This window comes from Callospermophilus lateralis, chromosome 17, assembly GCF_048772815.1.
Source record: "Callospermophilus lateralis isolate mCalLat2 chromosome 17, mCalLat2.hap1, whole genome shotgun sequence".
Taxonomy (NCBI): Eukaryota; Metazoa; Chordata; class Mammalia; order Rodentia; family Sciuridae; genus Callospermophilus; species Callospermophilus lateralis.
In genome coordinates, this window is record NC_135321.1 from 41105132 (window position 1) to 41128957 (window position 23826).

The following is a 23826-nucleotide window of genomic DNA, read 5'->3' on the forward strand; positions in this document are numbered from 1 at the left end:
CCCTCCTGGACTCAGGCCACTCCTCCTGCCTTCAGTTCCTCAGCTCATCCACCAAGCTGAGGGGCCCCTGACACCTGCTCGCTGCGCTGTTGGTGCGTCTAAGGAAGGTGAGCTCAGGGCCCAGGAACCGCGAGAAAAAAGAAAGATCCACCAGGAGGAGGAGCAGGAGGAGGAGGAGGAGAAGGAGGAGGAGGAGGAGAAGGACGAGGAGGAAGAGGAGAAGGAGGAGGAGGAGGAGGAGGAGGAGGAGGAGGAGGAGGAGGAGGAGGAGGAGGAGAACGAGGAGAACGAGGAGGAGGAGGAGGAGGAGGAGAAGAAGGAGGAGGAGGAGAAGAAGGAGGAGGAGGAGAAGAAGGAGGAGGAGGAGAAGAAGGAGGAGGAGAAGAAGGAGGAGGAGGACACTCGGGGAGACCTCAGTGCCCTGGAGGGAGAGAGTGTTCCAGAGAGGGCCCAGGTGTCTCTCAGGAAGCTGTCACATGGGAGCCCCACCACCTGTAGCTCCCATGGCCCTGCTCAGGGAGTGCTCCTCCTGCCTCAAGCCCAGGGCCACTCAATGATCCACAAGTGGGCCCAGGAGCATGTAGGTGAACTGGATCTGCCTGTCTCTCCAGCCTCCCAAGATGCCATCCAGGGAGAGCAGGGCCTGAAGCCGACCTGTATTCTATCCCAGAGTTGGCCCTCACTAACTGCTGCTTCCAGGAGGCCAAATAAAAGGAAACGGCTCATGCCAGTGGCCCTGCCATCACTGACTTCCTGGCATCAGGATGGGCTGCCCCCACCCGCAAAGCGGCCACTTTTATGTACCAAAGGCACCCTGAGGAGGGTTCAGAGTGCCAGAAGTAACAACATGGAGCCTGAGCCAGAGGTCGCCCAGGGCAGAAGAGAGGCTCTGAGGGACTGCACCACCACTGTCCATGCATCCTCCCCACCTGCAGGCCCTCCCTGGAATGCAGGCCCCCTCCCCCCACCCACTGACCCCTCCCCCATCCCAACCAACCTTGCCAGCAGGCAGATGGAATTCCAGCCTGCTGGGCCCCTGAACCTATCCATCCCTCCACCTTCCCCGTCATCTAATATTCCTCTGTCTCTTCCCTGGAAACCTCCCTCTCCCTTCAGCCCCAGTCCCCATGTTGGAGTTACCCCTAATGTGTTTCACCTTCCCACACCTCTTACCCAGGTCCCTTTCCCCTCCAATCCTACCTCTTCCAGAACGGAATCCCCAACCCCCATGTGTATCGATCCTCCTCCACCTTCCCCTCCTCCACCACAACCACCTCCTCCCCTTCCTTCTCCTTTTCCCCCTCCTCTTCCTTCTCCTCTTCCCTCACATTTTCCTCCTCCTCCTCCACCTCCTCCCCCTCCTCCTCCACCTCCTCCCCCTCCTCCACCACAACCACCTCCTCCCCTTCCTTCTCCTTTTCCCCCTCCTCTTCCTTCTCCTCTTCCCTCACATTTTCCTCCTCCTCCACCTCCTCCCCCTCCTCCACCACAACCACCTCCTCCCCTTCCTTCTTCTTTTCCTCCTCCTCCTCCTCCCCCTCCTCTTCCTCCTCATCTACCTCCTGCTTTTCCTCTGCCTCCTTTTTCTCCTAATCCTTCTCCATCTTCTCTTCCTCTTCCTCCTCCTCCTCATCTTCCTCCTCCTCCTTCTCTTCCTCCTCCTCCTTTTCTTCCTCCTCCTCCTTTTCCTCTTCCTCCTCCTCCTCCTTCTCCATTTCCTCTTCCTCCTCCTCCCATTCCTCCTCCTCCAACTCCTTTTCCTGCTCCTCCTCCTCTTCCTCCTCCTAATGTTCCCTCTCCTTTGGCTGCTCCTCCTGCTGCTCCTCTTCCTCCTCCTCCTCATTCTTTCCCAAGACCCACTCCTGTCCCTTCCACCCACAACCCCAATACCCAGGGCCAGCACTCCGTCCCTCCAACCCTCACAGCCACGTCATCGCCTTACCTTTCCCAGCATCCTGCTGTGCTGCCTGAGGACACGGCCATGGACACCACCCCGCCTTCCATGGCAGTCATTTTCCCATCTTCTGCGTCCAGTGACAGCTCTGGCCCACCCCGCAGTGTCCATGGCCATAGGCGGCGCAGGCAGCCAGCAAAGGGACCAGTCCTCCCCGGCCTCCCAACCCTTCAGTTCTCCCAACCCAACCCCAATCTGTCCCTTTCCATTGTCCCACCACCCACCCCTCAGCCTGCTTCAGGGAACCCTGCTGGACAGCAAAGAGCCTCTCTTCCCAAGGCCCCCATGGTTACCCTGCGGCCAGTGAAGGTCCACTCACCGGCCTCCACCCTGGCACAGAAGGCCTCTGCACCACCAACCTCCCAGGCTGACAGTGAGGAGCCCATGGATACGACCCCTCCTTCGAAGGCTGTCATGTTCTAGTCACCTGCTGCCTGACAAGTTCCTAGACTGACTCAATTTGGTAAGCATGGCAGACACCTCGACAGCTATTTCTATATTGTAGGCCTGGTGCCACATATTTGGGGTTTCATTTCTGCTTGCTATTTCTTCCCAATGTTACTTTTGAGGTAAAATGTGCTTTGCAAAGGTTGGCTTTTGACATAATAGCTGAAGACTCAATCACCAATGAAGCAGCATATGTGTGTATATGCACGCACTCACGCACACACGCACACACACACACACACACACACACACACACCAGAAATGCCACAGTCTTTGTCTCTAAATTTCAGAAGTAGGCAAATTTGAAAATTTTCTAAAACTATAAAGGAGACTAAAGAGATGTGATAAGTGTATGAACTGTGGGAGCCTGGACTTAAATCAAGCATGGAGGATGACAACAGGACAACTAACAAATTGGGCTGTAGACTGGAGGAATGTCTTGTGTCAAGGTTAGTTTCCTGAATGTAGGAATTTTTCAGGGTTATGGGAGAGAATGTGCTATCCTGGACTACTTTTCAAGAAAATTGAACAACTGGGCCTGGGCTCCCACACCAAAAACTACATTTTTGATAAAAAGGATAAATAAACAGGCTCCATCTAAATGTCAATATGCAGAAATCTTAATAACAGTGTATAGGAAGTATGTTCATTAAATATGTTTTTTTTTTTCATGGATAGCAAACATAGATGGAGAATGGGAGGAGAAGAACACACAACAGCTTCAGAATAGGGCTGTTTGGAGAACATAAACTACATTGGGGGGGACTGGCAAGCCACAAGATTCTCACTAAAGCTGTTCATTAAGTCTCACATTTGGACAGGTAATAGCAAGATGTCTAACAAGTCTATGCTCAGAAATTCTTACCTTATGAGGGACATAAAGTTAAAACAAGAAGAAGGAAGCGGGAGAAGATAAATCTCTCCAGGTCATCCCCAGCAACCTACTTCCTCCAGCTAGTTCCTACCTCTCAGAAGTCTATTCAGAGCCCTCATAATCCAACCATTGCCTAAAAGCCCCACCTTGAACCTTGCTGCACTGGGGAACATGCTATTAACACGTGAACTCTGTGGGGACATTCCAGATACAAATGATAATGGATAGATCTTCCTGCTCATTTTAATATTGTACGTACTTTTAGTTGATTGTTTTATTTTTATTTTTTTTTCCAGTCTGAAGAACCTTTGAGCCAACTGAAAGTCTTTCATACTTCAACATGAAAGAATAACATCTTCATCTAACACCTGAAGATGAAGAGCTGGGGATGAAGCACTGCTATTATTCTGCTGGAAAGATCTGATTATGAAGTGTTGGAAGTAACAGAGTTTACTGCAGAGTCAAAGAGAGTATCATCCCCGTTGATATTATAGAAGTTTATTGGGCTGGAGTGGATCTCAGGGGTGATTCACTTGCCAAGCAAGTGTGAGGCCCTGGGCTCTTCTTCCAGAATCTCAAAAAAAATGAACCAAAAAAGCTCATCTTTACATGTATATATTACGTCCATGCCCTTTTTCATCCTTCCATCATATAGATGTATGTAGTATTATCATTTTTTTCCTATTTGACTATGTGCCCCATGAAGAATGAATTGTATTTAGTTTATTTTGTGTCCCCAGGTATTCAGTGTTCATGCAAATAGATAAGAATATGAATGGCTAATGGAAGAGAGAAAGTGGAAAGGAAAGTTTTGTGTTAAATGTAGATAATTGATTCAATGTTGGAGATGTTTACTGGAAGGAACTGAGAGCCACCTATTGAAACAAGACACTCAGTGGCAAGCTTGCAATGCATTTTGGAGTTCACAGAGTTTTAGGGCCACAATGGGAGAGGTAGATGAATATATAAACCAGTTTCAGAATTTAAGTGACTCTCCAAACCAAGCTACATCAACACCATAGCATATATAATTTTAATATGCAGTCCAATGGAAACTAATTTGCATGCTATAATTACCTTTCCAACTGTCTTTCATGAGATAAATACACAGCCATTAACAGAACTTTAATGTCTTACATTTTTTTACTAAATAAATTTGCTTTACGATATTGCTTAATATTTTGAAGGAAAAGGCAAAACCCCCTGATGCTTCATTAAGCACAAAGAATTGGAAATGTTTGAAGTTTGATTTTAGTGTGAAAGAATGTTTCATAGCAGTAGTTAAATTAATGACATTGTTTTTCAAATAGCTGCTGCACAATAACTCACACCTTTTAAAAATTATTCATTTAGTTTAAATTAGATCTTGGCTTATTTGAAACAAGCTGAGTGGCAGTCAAGATGAGGAATGGTTACACAGGAAGTGCAGAGGAAGATTACTGTTCATATTTAATTCATCTTCTGCTATGTTAAGTTCTATCATTTCTGGGGAAAGTATGTAATTAATTTACTTATATTTAAATAGAAATTCAAACCAAAAAAAAAAAAAAAAAAAGGAAAGAAAAAAATGTATCCCTGACCTCTAGGAGAATCAGAAAAACTTATATAGACTTATGTAAACCCTGGAGAAAAAAAAAGCAAATTCATGTTTAAATTAAAAGTTATTTTCACGAAGCACAAGTGAGATAAATAAGAATTTTTGATGTGAAGTATAAATTGTGTGGAAGTGATGTTCAATATAAAAAAATTATATTAACAAATCCTCATCTGCCTGTTATGTGACTGCTACTTCATGTGACCACTACACATTTCTACCCTGATCTGCACTACTGAGGTTCAAGTGACCTGTTTTCTAACTCAGTTGACAGAATCCTTATGAGCAATTAAAGCACACCAACAAGGATTGCTCCCTCTCCAGCTACCCTCATGCTCACGTGGAATATGGTCTTTCCCCTTCTCCACATGTTGAGATCCTTTCATGCTCTGAGGTTGAACTCAAATTCCATTTACTCCAAATGCTTTTCTGGAAAATACTCTCTTAAAAGAAATCACATTCTTCTGTGGGTCTTAAGGTTTTGAGCTTATTTGTTTTATCATTCCTGCAGCAACAGGCCATTACCCAGAGTATGCAAGGTTTATTTTCTTTTCCAAATAAAAGAATATCCTAATTAAGTAAAAGATATTTTTACCTGAAGGTCAAAACACAGAAAGCAGTATGTATAATGACTTTAAACCTCTACCCCATAATTATAACTGTTATTTTTTAAATCTTTTTTATTGTTGGTGCATTATAATTATTGTGTAAATATATTACATGGAAGTTTCTGTCTTTCCCATTGAGAACTTTGTTCTCTTTGATTTAGTTATACTTCATAAATGACAAGGAAAGAACAGAGAAATTATAAGAACCTTATAATAACTGTCTTTTCATTTTGTTCTTAAGAATTTATTTTGTTAAGGAAAAAAATAAGCCCTGTTTTTAAGTCAATCACTCAAAAATAGTTATGGTGTAGTCCTTTACCTAAGTTATTTATGTTTATTTTTTTCTTATTTCTATTTATCTTTTAGGTGAGCAGGCTATTGGAGTAGAACTTCTGAATTTTCAGTGAACATTGTCTATAGTTTTAGGAACATTAAAAACATTTGATATTAGGGCAAAAAAATAAGAGTGCCACAAATTTAAGAGAAATTCAAGGATAAGATCAGTGTCACTCTTTTCCTTTAGATAAAGAAAGTATATAGAAAGGCTAAGAAGCCCCACAAAATTTATTCCCATATGAGCTGTGACTCAACCTATGACTTCTTAATCTGGTACAGCAAACTACAGATAATTAGTGAAAAGAAATGTTTTCCTATTTGTTGTTTCACATTTTTATGTTTTTTTTTTTCTTCAATCTGGAAGGGTGACCTCATTCACCATGGCAACTATCTCTTACGGGTGTCATTTCTATACTACAGATCAGTATATTTTGGGGATTGATAGTGTTGCTTCTGATAACTGCATGCTATTGTTTGGGTAAGAGGTGTTCCCCAAAATGCTAATGTGTTAGGCGATTAAGAAATGTTTGGAGGTTAAATGGTTAGATTAGGAGCTATAGCCACATTAGTATATTAATCCATTTAATAGATTAATGATTTGAATGGACTACTGGGTTTTAACTGTAGGCAGAGGGTGGGGCATGATTAGAGGAAGTAGGTCACTGGGTGATGTGACCTTGAACAATATCTTATCCTTGAGTTCTCTCTCTCTTGCTCTGTCTCTGTCTGTCTCCTCCACTTCTCTGGTGTCATCAACTGAGAAGCTGTCCTGTGCTGTACTCTTCCACCATGATATTGTGCCTCATCTTGGGCCCAAAGCATTGGAGACATCCAAACATGCACTGAGACCTCCAAAACTTTGAGCCCCAAATAAACATTTTTTCCTCTAAGTTAGTGTCAGGTATTTTGGTCACAGTGATAAAAAGTTGACTGACAGAGAAACTAGGTATGAATCCTGGGAGTGTATACCATAGCCCTGTTAATTTGCCCAAGAACATACATTATAGGAAGATTTATAGTATTATACTAAATGAAATGATGTATTCAAAGACTCACTTAGAACTCATTAAGCAATCAAGAAAAATTACTAAAAGTCTAGATATCTTTCCTAGATTTTTATTTCTTAAGTTTTATGGCCATTCAACTGAATACAAGGAATCTCTTGAATCAGTCCTTATTTCTCTGTTACCACAGTGAATTCTTTGGCTTGGGGCTTTTTATAATCATACCTAAATTATTGCAAACATCCTCTAACAATTCTAGTATACCACTCCCTATAATCTATTCTTTGTAAAATGCATGTCTCACATCCAGTGAAGATAAAACAGAAAACTCACACTTTGATAAAATACTCTGACTCAAACACCCAGAAGTGATAAATAAATCCACCAAAAGAACACCAAAGAGGCACATCTAAAAATATAGGAAAATAACTGGAGGAACTCTAAAAAGGAGAAGAAATGCAAAGCCCTGGAGGGGCTTACAAAAACCTCTGCTTTGCACATATGAAAATTGGCAATGAGTTTGAGGTCAGTGCTGAAATCTCTTTGAGAAAGGTTTCAGGTCTTTTATAGCAAGTTGTGATAAAGAGATTGAACATCCCTTACAATTGTGGATTAAATAAAGTTACTGACTAGTTTTTTTTTATTTTATTTTAAATCTAGTTTTGAAATATCTTCAATGTAGGCACAGGAGAAAAAGTTCAAAATACTGTTACAAAATCCAGATCTACACTGAAATTTGGAGAAGCAGGACTACGGCAACAATATACTCTGAAATACATTTTCACTTAAAAAACCTTGGAAATGCTGGACACTACATAACAAATATCCTTCAAAATACAGAGCCAGCTCTCCCTCCCCTCACACACAAACCACACACATGTACACATGGGAGCCCTTCACAATCAAATAGGACCACTGTGGTGGAAATCAGGGAGTACCAATATCACTTTGGAACTGCTGCTTTGTTTCTATTGATGTGCTTAACCAGTTAAATAACTTGAATTCTTCATTTCATTAATCACCAGAATTAGAGATCAAGACTTGTTCCTACCTAAGTCAGACAAAAGCCATTGATTTTACCATATAAAACTTAAAGGTTTGAAACCTCAGTAACAAGATAATCTGGGGTAAGAGTCATTACTAGCAAATAGTCTAGACTGAACTAGGCTGTATATGGGGAAAAAGGCTATCTGAGAATTGATAAACACAATCTGAATCTCAAACAGTTGTGTATGAATTTATGTTACATGCATGATCCGGAACATCTAAACCTGAAAAACTCTTTGACAGGAGCAATTTCCTTCCGGAAGTTTCAGATCTTACAGTGTTCTTTACACAGATCAATTCCCAAAATAATGCAAAAAATATATATATCTATATCTATATAGATATAGATATATATAGATATATATAAACAACTATAAGAAAATTTCATTAGAGACAAATAACAGAATTAAAATGCTATGAAATTCAGTGGCACTAATCAGATAAAATATACAGAGTATATTTAAAGATAGTACAAAAGAAAAAAAAACATACTGATGAAAATATATATTCAAGTGAAAGATATAAAAAACAGCCAAATAGAATTTTTAGAAATAAAATAGCCATTTAATTAAAAATTTAAAGAAAAACTAATGGAAGGCTTATTTAGCTGAATAATTTTTTTAAAAGGCAAATTAGCAGACTCAAGAGATAAATAGAATGCTTTAATAGAACACAAATTGAAAACATAAAAAAAAGGTTAATGGACAAGCAGAACAGAGTAAAACATAGTTGTGTCCATGGGATTTTCAAAATAAGAGGAATAGAAAAAAGAAGACCTTTTAAAATGATATAATTTCTGAGAATGTTTAGAACAAATGAATAGAAAAAATCACAAAACTAGAGAATATAAAAAATCCTGAAAGAGAAACTATAACAATGTACGTCAAAGAAAATTTTCACCAAGATTTGAACATATAAATATATTAGGATTTTCCTCACTATGTGAGACTGAGACCACTAGAACCTGGTGAAATTCGTCTGGATCATTTTTAAGAATTGACCCAGATTCACTCACATAAACCTGTGTAATAACCCAATCAACACATTGAATTTCCACTAAGACAAGCTACTTTACTTTCTCTTCAATGACAAAACTATATATTGCTAGGTAACAAAAAAAAATCAGTTTTGTTTCAGAAAACTGGTTGTGTAGTGATATTTCATTCTGTTTTAATTTGCATTTCTCTAATGGCTAATGAGGTTGAATGTCTATTCATGTGTTTGTTTTCTGTATATCCTCTTCAGTAAAATTCCCTATACATGCTTCACCCATTTATAGTTGGATTATTGTTGTTGTTATTAAATTTGAAAGGTTACATGTGTATTTGTTCTAGATGTTAGTCCTTGACTGGATACGTGGTTTACAAATATTTTCTCTCAGTCTTTTAATGCTTCTTTTATTTCCCACATCATTTTGATTGGAAAGCATTCCTAAAGACCACACTACTTCAATGAGAGGCCTTTAATTGTGCTCAAATGTTAGTTGAATAATGAAAATAATATTAGCACATCTAATTACTTATAGATCAGAAAGGTCCTCAGAATTTTGATGATGATAGGAATGAACAAGAGAGGGATGTGTTTATGTCTTGGTTGTTAAATTATAGACGAATGGAGAAGTGAAAAATTCAGGGAAAGAACTTTGCTGACCTAAAACTATCTTACTTAGTACTCAGTTAAAAAAAGTTTTTTCATATTTCATCCACATAAACAAAAAAATCCAAATTAAAATGCAATATAAAGAATTAATTTATTTACATATTGGCTAATTCATTCACATACTACAAAGATCTACTGAGAATGTATTCTGTGCCAGGCACCATGCTGGGATTGGAGGTGACACAGATGAAACAGCCGCAATCTTTACTTCAACATGCTCAGTGACAGGATGAAAATATAAAGAGAAGAAATTAGCACATTTTTATAGTATGATTGTAGATATGAGTGAGATACATGATAATCTACACCGAAGGCTGCTAATCCAAGCACTGTTCTATTATTAAGCAGTGTCATAGTAACAAGACCAAGTTACAGTTTAATTTATTGATCATTAACCATAAAGGAAGTAATGTTCTAGGTGTTTTATAGCTAATCCAAGAATGCACTATAAAGGATGCTATTGGTATTCTCACTTCACAAAAGCAGATTATAGCAAGGATCAAGCCTGCTTGATTTTTACAGTAGGGGAAGAAGGTGTGAGAGTGACATCCATGTTACTACTACACTACTTAATTCTATGGATTTTACTTATCAAATCTCATGTACCACATGTAAATTATAACATGACTATATAGTGAATTATACCTTTATATATTTTAATTTTTTAATGGTACTAGGGTTCAAACTAAAGACCTTATACATACTTGGTAAGCTCTCTACAAGAAACCCACCTCCCCAGCTTGCACCTTTAATTTAACTCACTAGTTCACAGTCTGTTTTGTAGACAATGTAATTTCATTGTCTACTGTTTATCTATGTCCCTAGTGAGATCCTGAATTAAATAGTATTCCTGCATTTCAGGGCTCATAGCAGCATATTGGCCTATCCCATTTCCAAAGGATGAACTTGGTATGTTCCCTTGATAGATAAGCAACTATTGAAAATCAAATGCTACATGTCAGACAAATTGCCTCTGTGTAGTGCTCTGCTGGATGAATTAATTGCCTTTTGTGTGGTTCTGCGTGAACTGTCACTCCACAGAGGCATGTTATTGGGAAGAAAAAGTTTCTACTTGTTGCTTACATGAAATGTCTAAAAGTGAGTCTCATCTGCTCTGAAAGGAAGCAATCATTAAATTATTTTCAGGTAGAAAAAAATATTAGTACTATCATTACATGATCATTTTCCTATACATCCTATAATGAGGTGTTTTTCTCTAAAATACCATTGTTCTTTGTCCTAAAAAAAAAAAAAAATTCTGATATCCTGTTAAAATCAACAGTTTTCTGAAGTGTTTTCATCCATTTCATTTAGTGCTATAATGAAGGATAATTAGAAGTTGCCAGACTGTCTTATTCTAACAACATAGTACATAATTAAATACTTTTCCATACCTGGGTAGGAGACAGAAGGCTTCTCTAGGCTGAAACAGTCATAGGCAGCAAGGTGGAGAGAAAGGTGGGTGAGAAGTGGAGGGAGACAAGCCTGGAGTGGATCTAGTTTCACTCCTCAGTCTCTGTGATGTTAATCACCTTTCTAATCCCCTGCTATAAAGTTGAAGGCTACTGCAAGGGTACTGGATGTCATGCTTATGAAAATAGTAGGCACCTCCTTTGCTCCTTGATATGTGATCATTTTTTTTTTCCTTCAATTTTTCTGAGATTTGTTGTCAGCAAAAGTAATTTTAGGGGCTGGGTATGAGGCTCAGCAGTAGAGTGCATTCTTAGAGTGTGTGAGAACCAGGGTTTCAATCCTGAACACCCCACCACACATGTCAGTAATAGTGATTATTGTTAAAGTTTAATTTTTGTGATAAAATAGAGCATCTCCAATGGATAAAATATGAAGAGTGAGTATCATTTCCCACTAAATAATATTTGACTCCCTTGGTAAACTTTTATGGTCAATATTCCTGAAATCAAGGCAAATGTTACAACACTAGCTGTTGGATGATTTAATAAATGAATGAATGTTGATTTAAGTGATATGGAAATTAAGTCAGAGAAAATATGGAGTCACCAAAAGTATTTTGTTTCGAATTTTATTAACCTTTGACTTTGTGATTTTTTTATCTTAATGTATGTAAAGAGAATTTCCTATTCTTACAAGTATTTGTGTGTTTAGGATTGGGGTACTTTTGTGTAACCTGCAGCTAATAAATAACCTGTAGTATATAATGAATGTCAGAGAAACTATGGCTTATTTATAATTCATAATTAGGGAACTGAGGCTCATAGTCAATTTTTCCCAAATGATACAAGAGATTATGTGATTCTAAGTATATAACACAGTATTGCATAGTTTTTTCTTATTTTGTTTTTTGCAAAAGAACACTTATCTTCAATTGTAGTCATAAGGAATCCTACATACACTGAACAGAACTTTATATCACTGAACAGAACTTCTCTGATTGAAAAGTGACAGGGAGTTTCCTCCCAATTAGATTCCTTTGGAACTCTTATCCTCTACCATTTCCTTGGCTGAGTGTTCCCTAAAAGATTCTAAATAGCTCTATACGACCTTTGATAAACTTTGAAAACTATGAATTTTTTCTCACACAAACATCAAATTGATAGTCATCTAGTCCTGTAAGATATCTTGCTCATAGAAATTTAAGATGATTTTATTTCTCAAAATAAAGGGAAAAACAAGGACAAAGCTCTACGTGCAACCAGGGAAATAAAGATCCAGAATTATATGAATTATTTTCCTGGTCAATTTTAATAGTAGGTATGATAAGACTCAGGGAACTGAAGTTTCATCAAAAATAAACTGGCTGGATACAACTTTAAACATAAAAGATCATTTCTTGATATACCAAAATTGATGGAATTTTAACTCAGCAATACAACATCTAAATTCTATGGTATCTTGAATAAAATGGTTTATATTAATAATTAAAATAGTTTTATATACGCTATAAATATCTAGTATTTTTTCTAAAACTGAATAAACTATTGTATGGGCATATTTTTACCATAGACTTAGAAATCTAATAATTTTATTTAAAAAAAGTTAAAGTTGATGAAACATCTCACTGTCTAAACTGCCTTGATTCTTAGGAACAAAAGTTCATTTTCCAGTTTTTTTTCTTTCTTTCTTTTTTTTTTTTTTTTTTAAGCCTAGGGTCTCATTTATTCTAGGCAAGCTCTCTCTCACTAAGCTACACCTCTGGCCCTGGTCTCATTCTTTATAAGTGAGCTTGATTCCTACTAAATCTACTTGTACCATTTATGAACACAATTAGCTTGTACTAATCTAAGAAAGCTAATATCATATTTTTTAATTAATGTATTTAAACCTGAATGCATAGGCAAGTTAAATCTTGTCTGTTAATTTTAATTAATTGATAACAAGAGGAGGTCTATGTTAAGAGGATCTCAGGAGCCCAGACTAAGGAAATGATATGCCTTTCCAGGATCTATAATGAATAAATATTGGCAGACATACTATGTATCTGGTTTAAAAGAATTGTCACCCATGAAAGGCATTGATCTGAGGGTTTTGAGATACATACAGATATAAACTTAAATGTAGGGAAAATGTTGCTTCAGTATTATAATTATTATAGCTTATTGGATATTTTCTTCAAAGATTCAAATGATTCTTTATTTGACATTTAGTTAAAATACTATATTTGAGCTACAGCTAAAATGAAGTTCTTAAAACTTCATGGACTTTCCCATTAAAATTCTTAATTTGAGAAATAATCACTTAATACTTGTAGTAGGATTCTTTGTGTACTTAAGTAGAGATTTTTGTTAGTAGGTTGTGTGTGGTTCAACACAAAATATGAGTTTCTTTTAAGTTGTCTGTTTTATATGATCAGATGCACCTTACAGAAGTTTTCATCAAAATAACAGTCCAAATACAAACTCCCTCAACAATTTTTCCTAAGTGCTCCAGTAAATCTGCCACTTTAATGAAAGAAGATATGAGGTTATGCAAATTATGCAGGGCCACTAAGTAGTATTTTCTTTAATTATCCTTTTAAAGAAATTATACTTCATATTTTTTCTATTTGAAGTCAACTATTCTAAATAAATATTCTCCAGTTTTCCCACCATTTGTTTAGTTGATATTATTTGACTAATATAATGATCCACAGAATTTATTTCTTCATTTCCCTCCATTTTAGAAAAGTTTAGTATTCAAGTTTCCTTTCAAGTTCATTTCTGCTAAACCAATTATAAGTTTGCTTTAAGTTTGTATGTTTCATATGATCAAAAATATCCTACAGAAGTTTTCAATAGAACAGTTCATATTCAAATTCTAGATTTACTGGCCTCAAACAAAATATAATTTTAGGTAAACTACTTAAACTTGATTTAACTAATCTGTGAAACTCTAATGACTATAGGAATCGTCCCCACATGTAAGTTACTCTGAGAATTTCATCAGATGGTCAAATTGTAGCGGTAAAGGAGAATCTGGCATATAGTAAGCAGAGCCATATTTGCAATTACCATAAGTGAAAAACTTATTTCTCAACTCAAAGAGAAGGCAAGACATTTTCAAAATGAAGGTTTTCAGTTATAATTTTCTATATATTTCAAACTTTTAAAAACTATCACTAATGGTGGTCCCAAACATCAGGTACGTACTTTTAGTTGATTGTTTTATTTTTATTTTTCTTTCCAGTCTGAAGAACCTTTGAGCCAACTGAAAGTCTTTCATACTTCAACATGAAAGAATAACATCTTCATCTAACACCTGAAGATGAAGAGCTGGGGATGAAGCACTGCTATTATTCTGCTGGAAAGATCTGATTATGAAGTGTTGGAAGTAACAGAGTTTACTGCAAAGTCAAAGAGAGTATCATCCCCGTTGATATTATAGAAGTTTATTGGGCTGGAGTGGATCTCAGGGGTGATTCACTTGCCAAGCAAGTGTGAGACCCTGGGTTCTTCTTCCAGAATCTCTAAAATGAACCGAAAAAGCTCATCTTTACATGTATATATTATGTCAATTCTCTTTTTCATCCTTCCATCATATAGATGTATGTAGTATTATTTATTTCTATTTGACTATGTGCCCCATGAAGAATAAATTGTATTTAGTTGATTTCCTGTATTCAGTGTTCATGCAAATAGATAAGAATATGAATGGCTAATGGAAGAGAGAAAGTGGAAAGGAAAGTTTTGTGTTAAATGTAGATAATTGATTCAATGTTGGAGATGTTTACTGGAAGGAACTGAGAGCCACCTATTGAAACAAGACACTCAGTGGCAAGCTTGCAATGCATTTTGGAGTTCACAGAGTTTTAGGGCCACAATGGGAGGGGTAGATGAATATATAAACCAGTTTCAGAATTTAAGTGACTCTCCAAACCAAGCTACATCAACACCATAGCATGTGCTCAGAAGTAATTGAAGAGATTCATACATATTATTGCACAGTTGAAATTGTACTATTTATTCCTTTACTGAATCTCTAGTAATTGTGTAATTTATTTACTTCAGCTCAAACAATAATCTTAATTTTACATTTGTAATCCCTCAAGGATTTCACTTTCTGTTCTTTAAACTAACAGGAAGAGTTCTGCTACACAGACACACACAAAAAAAAAAAAAAAAAAAAGAAAAAAAGAAAAAAGAAAAAGAAAGGAAAAGAAAAAGAAACAAAGCTACAGTACAGTCCAGCTTTGATTAACATTGCAAATTTTCAAAAGACAAGAATGCTAATACTTGAATTACATATTTTATTACAGCTATTTACATTATGGCAACTAAAAATTGAAGTAGAAAATACAAAGTTAATTTACACTAATTTCTGCCAAGTTTTCTTGACAAAAATATTTGAAGTTCAGTTTATTCCAAAGAAGATTTTTAACAGAGTCTCAAAAATGGTGGTGATGATAAAAAATAAAAACAAAACAAAACAAAAAACTACAGGTATGTTATATTAGAGAAGAGTTAATCTATGAATACTTATCTTACATTCCTACATTTCCAAATTATTCTTTTGTTAAACAAAAAAACTCTATGTGTGTAAATTCTCATGTTTGATAAGACAAACATGATCTATCATTATTCTTAATACTAGTGAGAAAACAGGCTGACAAAAGTTCATTGAACTGTGAAAGTTCACAAAGTCAATAAATCATGCAACTGATATAGAAACTGTTTTTAATTGTACAGAAATAAACTTAGAAGAGCCTTACAATCCTGCTAAAATACTTAGTTTAAAAACTTTTCCAAACTGTTTGTGAAGAAAGATCAAAAAAACTTACTCTACACAAATAAAGAAATGTTCATTTTTCAGTGTGTAGTAAGCCCAGGCCTTTTTGAGCTTGTTCCCCATTTATTCTGAATAATTCTATGTACAATAGAACCCATAGGATAATGTTCAGGTTGAAAAAGAGGGTAGAAATTTTAAGACAAAACCAAACAAACAAAAAACGCCACTAAATATTCAAGACAATAATGCTGAGGTCTTCAAGTATCATGAATAAGATGATTTGGGGCAAAATTGTAGTAAATTTTAATTTTAATATTAGAGTTTTAGTCAGGTTTCTATTGTTCACCCTTCTCAAAAAAATAAAAAATAAAAAAAACTTATAATGGGATTAAATAATGCCTAAAATACAGTAAATATTCAGTAAACTGTGGTTATTAATAGTAATAGTAGTACCGGTTTCTTCTCTTCTAATAAGGTTTAGAAAGTTCAGAGACTTCACCTATTTGAACTTTTAAACCACAGATACACTCATGATTATCCCCTTATTTCCTGATTGGAACACTCATTTCATTTTGCTGTGTCCATACTCATTAAAAATGAATAAGTAAAAAAGAACTTTTGTGTTTTTTGAGTTAACTTGACTTCTTCAATATCTGTACTTTTGTCCTAAGTATAGGTTCTGGTATTGCCTGTTAAAATTTAAGGAATCTATTCTACTCACGACATGGCTTTCTTCATTTGAAAACAGCCATGATCATATTCCTGAATCACCATCAATCTAAATACCAATAGTATGTACATAGTTTCAACACTTCTTGTTGAAAACTTCAACAATAAAGTTGACAAGATATAAATTCACCAGATTGTCTGCTTTCAAAAAATTAGGATCCTAAAGAAATCTTGAGTGAATTTCCTTGATCAATGTGGGATATTTCATCTGTGCAGTTTGCTTCTCTATTAGGGAAAACAATGTGAATTCTTTTCTGCAGCTTAGTTGTTTGTAGCTCACTCTCACATTTGTGTTCCTTTAACTGTCACTCAAATTCTTTCTACTTGCTTCTACCATCTGAATTTTCAAATAGTATTCAGTCTCCATAACATTCTTCTATCCATTATTTCCCTCTGACTTGTACTAATAACGTATTTTATTATAATCTTTCTTTTCCATTTCAATATAATTCATTTATTCATTCAAATCTATCTATCAATCCCTCCCTTCTCTTTTCCCATTCAACTTACACTCATTCAATTGGCAAAGTTTTCCAAATACATTCTTCTTTAAGATATGTTGTAATTCTTGGTTATTTTGTGAATTCTGATACTTTAAAAGTCAAACATCATTTTCTGAAAAAACAACTCATGAATTCAACTAAAGCATGATTAAACAACCAAGCTTTTAAGGTGATACTACTTCACTTTACCAACCACAGGGTTTTAAGTTAATTTACTGAGCAGATAGTATGTGGAATTCAGCTGTAAGAGAAGAAATTATAAGTAAGGTACTAGAAATTTTAGTCAAGCAGATGTGCTTCATCTCAAAACAACCTTGAAACTGCAAACAGGTTGATTTTATTTTTAAATTTAGGTTTGAATGAGTCTTTGGTAATCTGAAATGAATTTCTCCCAAATGAAACATCGCAGCTTGTTTCTTCAAATTAGTTCACAATTTACAATTTAACCTGCTCTACATGTGAAATACTGTGTAATTCCAATAAGAAAAAAATAATAATTGTCCAATCACAAAATTATTTACCTGAAAGGAATTAATGTAAGATTGATAGGTGTCTCATTTTTCTGGTGACAAATCTTTTAGGCCACAGAGTTATACTGAACATTGAAGTTCAGAGTTATACTGAACATGCCTTGAACATTGAAATCATTGATAAGACAAGCAGGTCACTGCAGCAATGAGGAACTAGGCACCATCTAAAACCAAGGTGTAGTAACAGGCTATCATCAAAACAGCAAGTGCCCTGTCAGTTATGTTCTTCCAGAGTGGCAGCAAAACAGAATCTCGGTGGTAACAACAGACTTGGAATAGGAAGAGGAAATTCCCAGCATGCCTTGAACTCATGGGTTACTACATAGGCTGCTCTATGACTTACAGTTTAAGCTCTGTAAAGAAGGAACACAAGCAATGGGAGGGGTCTCCAGGGCACAGAATCAGAGCCTCAGAGTGAAAACTGAGCACAAGTAACAAGGGATGCAGAGACAGGAGCCAGGTGTAAGGAAGGGAAGCCATATTCTCCAGCTCTGAGCTGCTGTGCTGCATGCTGAGGGAATGGGCTAAACAATTGCTGATGTGACCAAGGAGAAGGCAACCTTCTCTCACTGATTAGACTCCACCCATGCACTGAAACTCTTAGGAAGAAGGAATGCATTTTTCGAAACAAAGAGGCAACATCCTGTGCAGAAACAGAAAAAGGAGAAAAAAAAAAAAAAAGACAAGGATGTCCCAAGGTCCAGAATTGATTTTTTAAACATATTTTAGTTATAGATGGACATGCTTTTATTTTGTTTATTTAGTTTTATGTGGTGATGCAGATTGAACGTAGTGTCCCACATGTGCTAGATAAGCACTCTACCCCTGAGCTACAGCCCCTGACCTGAGAATTGATTTTTAAAAGCTGTATGATGTTGGTCATATTTCTTTTTCTTAATCTCTACCACTTCCATAAAATATAACTAACTATACTACTTCTGTGTAACTTGCAGAGTTATGAGATTCAAATGAGATAAGAAAATAAATACACATGTTATAAATGTAAATCACTACAAAAATATAAGATATACACCAAAGAACAAAGTTCACGTTTCTGATGATATATTTTAATACATATATACACATATATATTTTAAGCAAATTTCCTTATGCAGCTAAAACCAACACAATTTATTAAAACAATAATTATATGCATGTACATTTTAAGCATATCTATTTTATAAATAAGAGTTATTACTGCAATTGTATAAAAGAATGATACTTATAAGTTTAAAATTATACACTTACTAATCTGAACTATGGCTCATTTAAATCTGATTATTTAAATACTAATTCTTAGCCATAAATATTAGTTTTTTATTTCCATCTCTCCAATACCTGTACTTCAGTCAACACCCTACATGAGGCCAGTTGGAATTCAAGATTCTGAACTATTCTTGATTATAAGAAGGAATGAAAATTAAAACTACTCTAAGATATCATCTCACTCCAATCAGAATGGCAGCTATTATGAAGACAAACAACAATAAGTATTGGTGAGGATGTGGGCAAAAAGGTACACTCATACATTGCTGCTGGGACTGCAAATTGGTGCAGCCAATATGGAAAGCAGTATGGAGATTCCTTAGAAATCTGGGAATGGAACCACCATTTGACCCAGCTATCCCTCTCCTTGGTCTATACCCAAAGGACTTAAAAGCAGCATACTACAGGGATACAGCCACATCAATGTTTATAGCAGCCCAATTCACAATAGCTAAACTGTGGAAACAAACCAAATGCCCTTCAATAGACGAGTGGATAAAAAACTGTGGCATATATACACAATGGAATTTTACTCAGCAGTAAAAGAGAATAAAATCATGGCATTTGCAGGGAAATGGATGGCTTTGGAGAAGATAATGCTAAGTAAAGTTAGCCAATCCCCAAAAAACAAATGCCGAATGTTTTCTCGGATATAAGGAGGTTGATTCATAGTGGGGTAGGGAGGGGGAACATGGGCGGAATAGATGAACTCTAGATAGGACAGAGGGGTGGGAGGGAAAGGGAGGGGGCAGGGGATTAACAAGGATAGTGAAATGTGATAGATATCATTATTCAAAGTACATGTATGTATGAAGACACAAATTAGTGTCAACATACTTTATATACAACCAGAGATATGAAAAATTGTGCTGTATAAGTGTAATAAGAATTACAATGCATTCCACTGTCATCTATTTTTTTAAAAAAATCAATATTTTTTTTTTTAAAAAAAGAAAGAACAGCCCTGATACATGTGTTTTTTGTTTAAATGTCTTGGCTTTCCTTTTCTGTCCTTCAACTGTCCAGGGAGAATTTCTTTGTCAAGTTTTGGGCACAGTGTCCTTGGGACCTGGCTGTTTGCTCCCCAATCTTGGGGTGCTTGCCTCTTCCATTACCTGGTGTTTCCTCCCAACCTGTTTTAAATGCATGCTTAATCTCCTACTCCATCAGAGCACCCAGTATCAAGTACTCCATAAATCTCCAAGCTTTCTGTGCTTCTTCCATAACTTCTGATGAGAACTAAAACACAGCCTGTTTGCCAGAGATTCTCTTGGAAGAAGAAAGTTTTACCTGAAACCTAAGTTTTACACTTATTTCCCTTGTACTACATTTTTGGATCTTTTTGTGTAGAAGTACATAAATGACAACCACCTAGATTCTGATGCCAGGTACAATCCTGTTTTTCCATCTCAGACAGACATAATTAATGTTTTCTTCTGTATTGACCAAACTTCACAAAAGTTAGACTGTCTTGTGTTCATTTGTTCCAAGTTCCACTGTTGGCATCTTTTCCAATTCCTTTGATCTCTTTTCAGATTCAATGCCAATTCCTCCAATCCATCAGCCTAGTCTTTTCAAACAAATCATTATGCTTTTACAATGTTATCAGATGCAATGCTTAAAACCATCTAATGCAAAAGGGATGTAGGGATATGTATATATACATATACATGTGAATATACATGTCCATGCACATAAACATGAATATAATTATATAACTACTGCACATAGATGCATATGCTTTTATATTTACATATGTATGTTTGTGAATATATAGATATACATGTTATATTCTTTCCTTAGAAATTTAGAACTCTAAAGATAAAACATCATGTATTGTAATTACTAAGAGAAGCCCAAAATTCAAAAATAAATATTATAAATGTCTGCTGACCCTTAGAAGAGCTGTTCTTGGAAAAGGACCAAGTACAAGCCCACATTAGTCTTGGCAATGACAAATGCTTTCTGCTTGTCATTTTGCAAAAATTAGAATTGATTGAACCTGCCCTTTTAAGGAAACAATAGTGATGGTGTATTTCCACAAAGGGCAGATGTATGTAAAATTGTAGTTCGAAATTAGCAAAACTCAGTTCTTCATTTTTACATTAGATACACATAAAAAAGTGAAAATGTCACAGTTTCTCCTCTGAAAGTGTTTTCATAGCAAAAGTTAGCTGTTTTGCTACATATCTAATAAATGTAATGTCATCAGAATAAAAACCTTCTGAATATTTTACATAGATTTAGCCATCTGTTACATAGAACACTACGATCTCTATTGGTATATCAATTTAGTCTGCATGGTTTTAAAAATAAATAATTGTCATATATTTAAGCAATAAGTTCAGCAACAAAAATAAGCAGAGAAAAAGTGTTGGAGGACACTAAAACGACTGTGTCTCAACCAGGCAACGGTCATGATTTATTACAGGGCTCCGTCAATCTGGAGACCTCTAGACATGGAGTCACAACTCATCTGTCTTCCTGGCACATGGAATGTGAAGCTGCTCAGAACAAGGCACTGGAGAGGGGCAGAGCCTGTGGTGAACTGGACAACGCACACCCCAACAAAAAGATATTCATTCCTTTGATTGCTTATTTGTACATTTATATGCAAAAACATGAGCATGGAGACAAATACCAGTTGTTCTAACCAAATAAAATGCATCTGTGAACCAGATTCAATAGATTTGTAACAAAATTAAACAGAAAAATAACATAGGAAAACACAACAGAGTACAGACACAGATCCTTTTCTAAATTTGGTATTTTAAAATGAAGATGGAGCAGTAAGATCTATCATATTGTAATATTAAATTAATGATGAAAAATACAGTTATTTTTCCCAAGTAAAGTCAAAGAAAGTATGAAAAAATAATGAATACCAAAAATGTGCAGAAGTGTTATTTTGTGATTTGATTCAGAAGTGAATATGGCATAGGTTTGAAAATCTACTTTAGAGAAACTAAACATATTTTCTCATTAGGAATAATTTGTAAATCTATTAAAAGTACATCATGAGGGCTGAGATATAGTTCAGTTGGTAAAGTGCATGCCTTGCATACAAGAGACTCTTGGTTCTAATCCCCAATACCACATTTAAAAAAGTACATAATGAAATTATTACAAAACTGATTTTATTTCTTGAGTTACTTTAATAATAATAACATATGAGACAAATAGGAATTTCTATGTGTGTATGCACAAATGCACATATTCTGTAATTCTAAGAGATACATTTTTAAAAAATATTGTTAGTTGTTATTTATTCATTTTTTTTATGTGGAGCCCAGTACCTCACATGTGCTAGGCAAGCGCTCTACCACTGAGCTAAAACTCCAGCCCCTAAGAGATATATTTTAAAAGTCTAAATTAACTATTATTTATAATCTCTCCAATAACAAGATAAGTTCTCTACTAGCTTATGGAATTAAATAGAAAATAACACCTTTGAAAAGTTGTAACTATGCTATGGTACTTTAATTCTTTGAAATGTTATATCTTGAAAACTATAAAAGCTAGTTTTTCTGAGTAATTCACAAGCCAAATCATTTCTGTAAGGTTCAACAAACTGAACACTTGGCAATATTATCCTATTTCACAGATGAAGAAAGTACTCTTTTGAAAAAAGAACAAGTCCTAAGTTCAACTAGCAGGGAAAATGACTTGGACTTAAAGTGTGATTTTTTTTGACTCATATACTTTATCTACTCTGACTATGTTCTAATAGTTTTGTTTGGTATTCATTATAGTAACTGATATTTATGATGCATTTATTTTTCTTTTTTATCACAGGTTGAATGATATTAATAATCATTAACTCAGACAAAAGGAATGTTCTGGGGTTGTTATATATATTATGTTCAAGGTCTTATTAGACTTGATTTAACTCAATATCTTGCCACATTTAATAATTATTTAAACTTTATAGAGTGCATGTATTTCTGACAGAGTTACACAAAAATAATTCATTTTGAAAACTTGAAACCCATGTTTAGTGGCAGGATATACAGCAGCTGTTGAGAAACAGAAAGATCACTGTCTCTAGTGTTAGATATATCCAGATTAATAAAAACAAATTCCTCTTCTCATTTGTGTGAAGGCAAAACACAAATCTTGAGCAAAATTTATTTGTGTTAGTATTTTAGTCATATTAATTATATATTCAGTTCAGAATATTATCCCTCTGATTGCTTTTATCTTTAGAATTGAAAGATATTTTTTCTGTTAATCTGAACAAAAATCACCTGCCTGCCTCTTTTAATAATATGATAGCTGATTTCAGGTGGTTAAACTAAAACAAAGGACCCTTCATCCTCACTGCTAAATTAGAACTCAAGAGCTTCAAGACACATTTTGTTGTTTGTTTGTTGCCTTCACCAAACTAAAATCAGCCTTCCGGGGCACACGTGATCTTCTTCCGCACGTTTCTTGTAAAAGACTGGCTAATGAAAAGGGCAAGATATATATTTATGGAATTTTAAAATCTAAAAACATTTAAAGGGTATATGGATATCAAATATGTGATATTAAATTATATGAGAAATATTTTGCAAATGAAGATACTAACCAGTAAACATTACTAAGCAGTAAACATTAAGTTGTACTACCTTTTCTTTCTGTTTTTTTTTTTAATTCATTTTATTGAGAGATGAGTAACAGTATTCTCAACCCTAAAGAAATAAAGGTTCAAATTTGGCACCATGAATGACCTGATTGACCAGATCATAAGCAATTATTGCATTATGATCATTATTGTTTGTTTCTGCTAGCCAGAGTCTTAACATTTTTTCAAATACCAGTCTTCCAAGACTTTCTAAATGAAGAGTTAGAAATTTAAATGTGTGTGTGTGTGTGTGTGTGTATGAGTGTGCACACGCATGCATGTGTGTGTGTGTGTCCTTCAAAGCCTCTTGATGACTCCTCTCTGGAGATTAACTTCAAGCTTAATATTTTCCATAGGTAATTGCCACACATTTAGAATGAATATTTTTTAAAATAATCATAAACTGATCAAAAGTTTCTTAGGTTAAGATAGTTTAATAAAATAGAAGAAGGATTACATAAGTTCAATTCTTACATTAAAAATCACCTT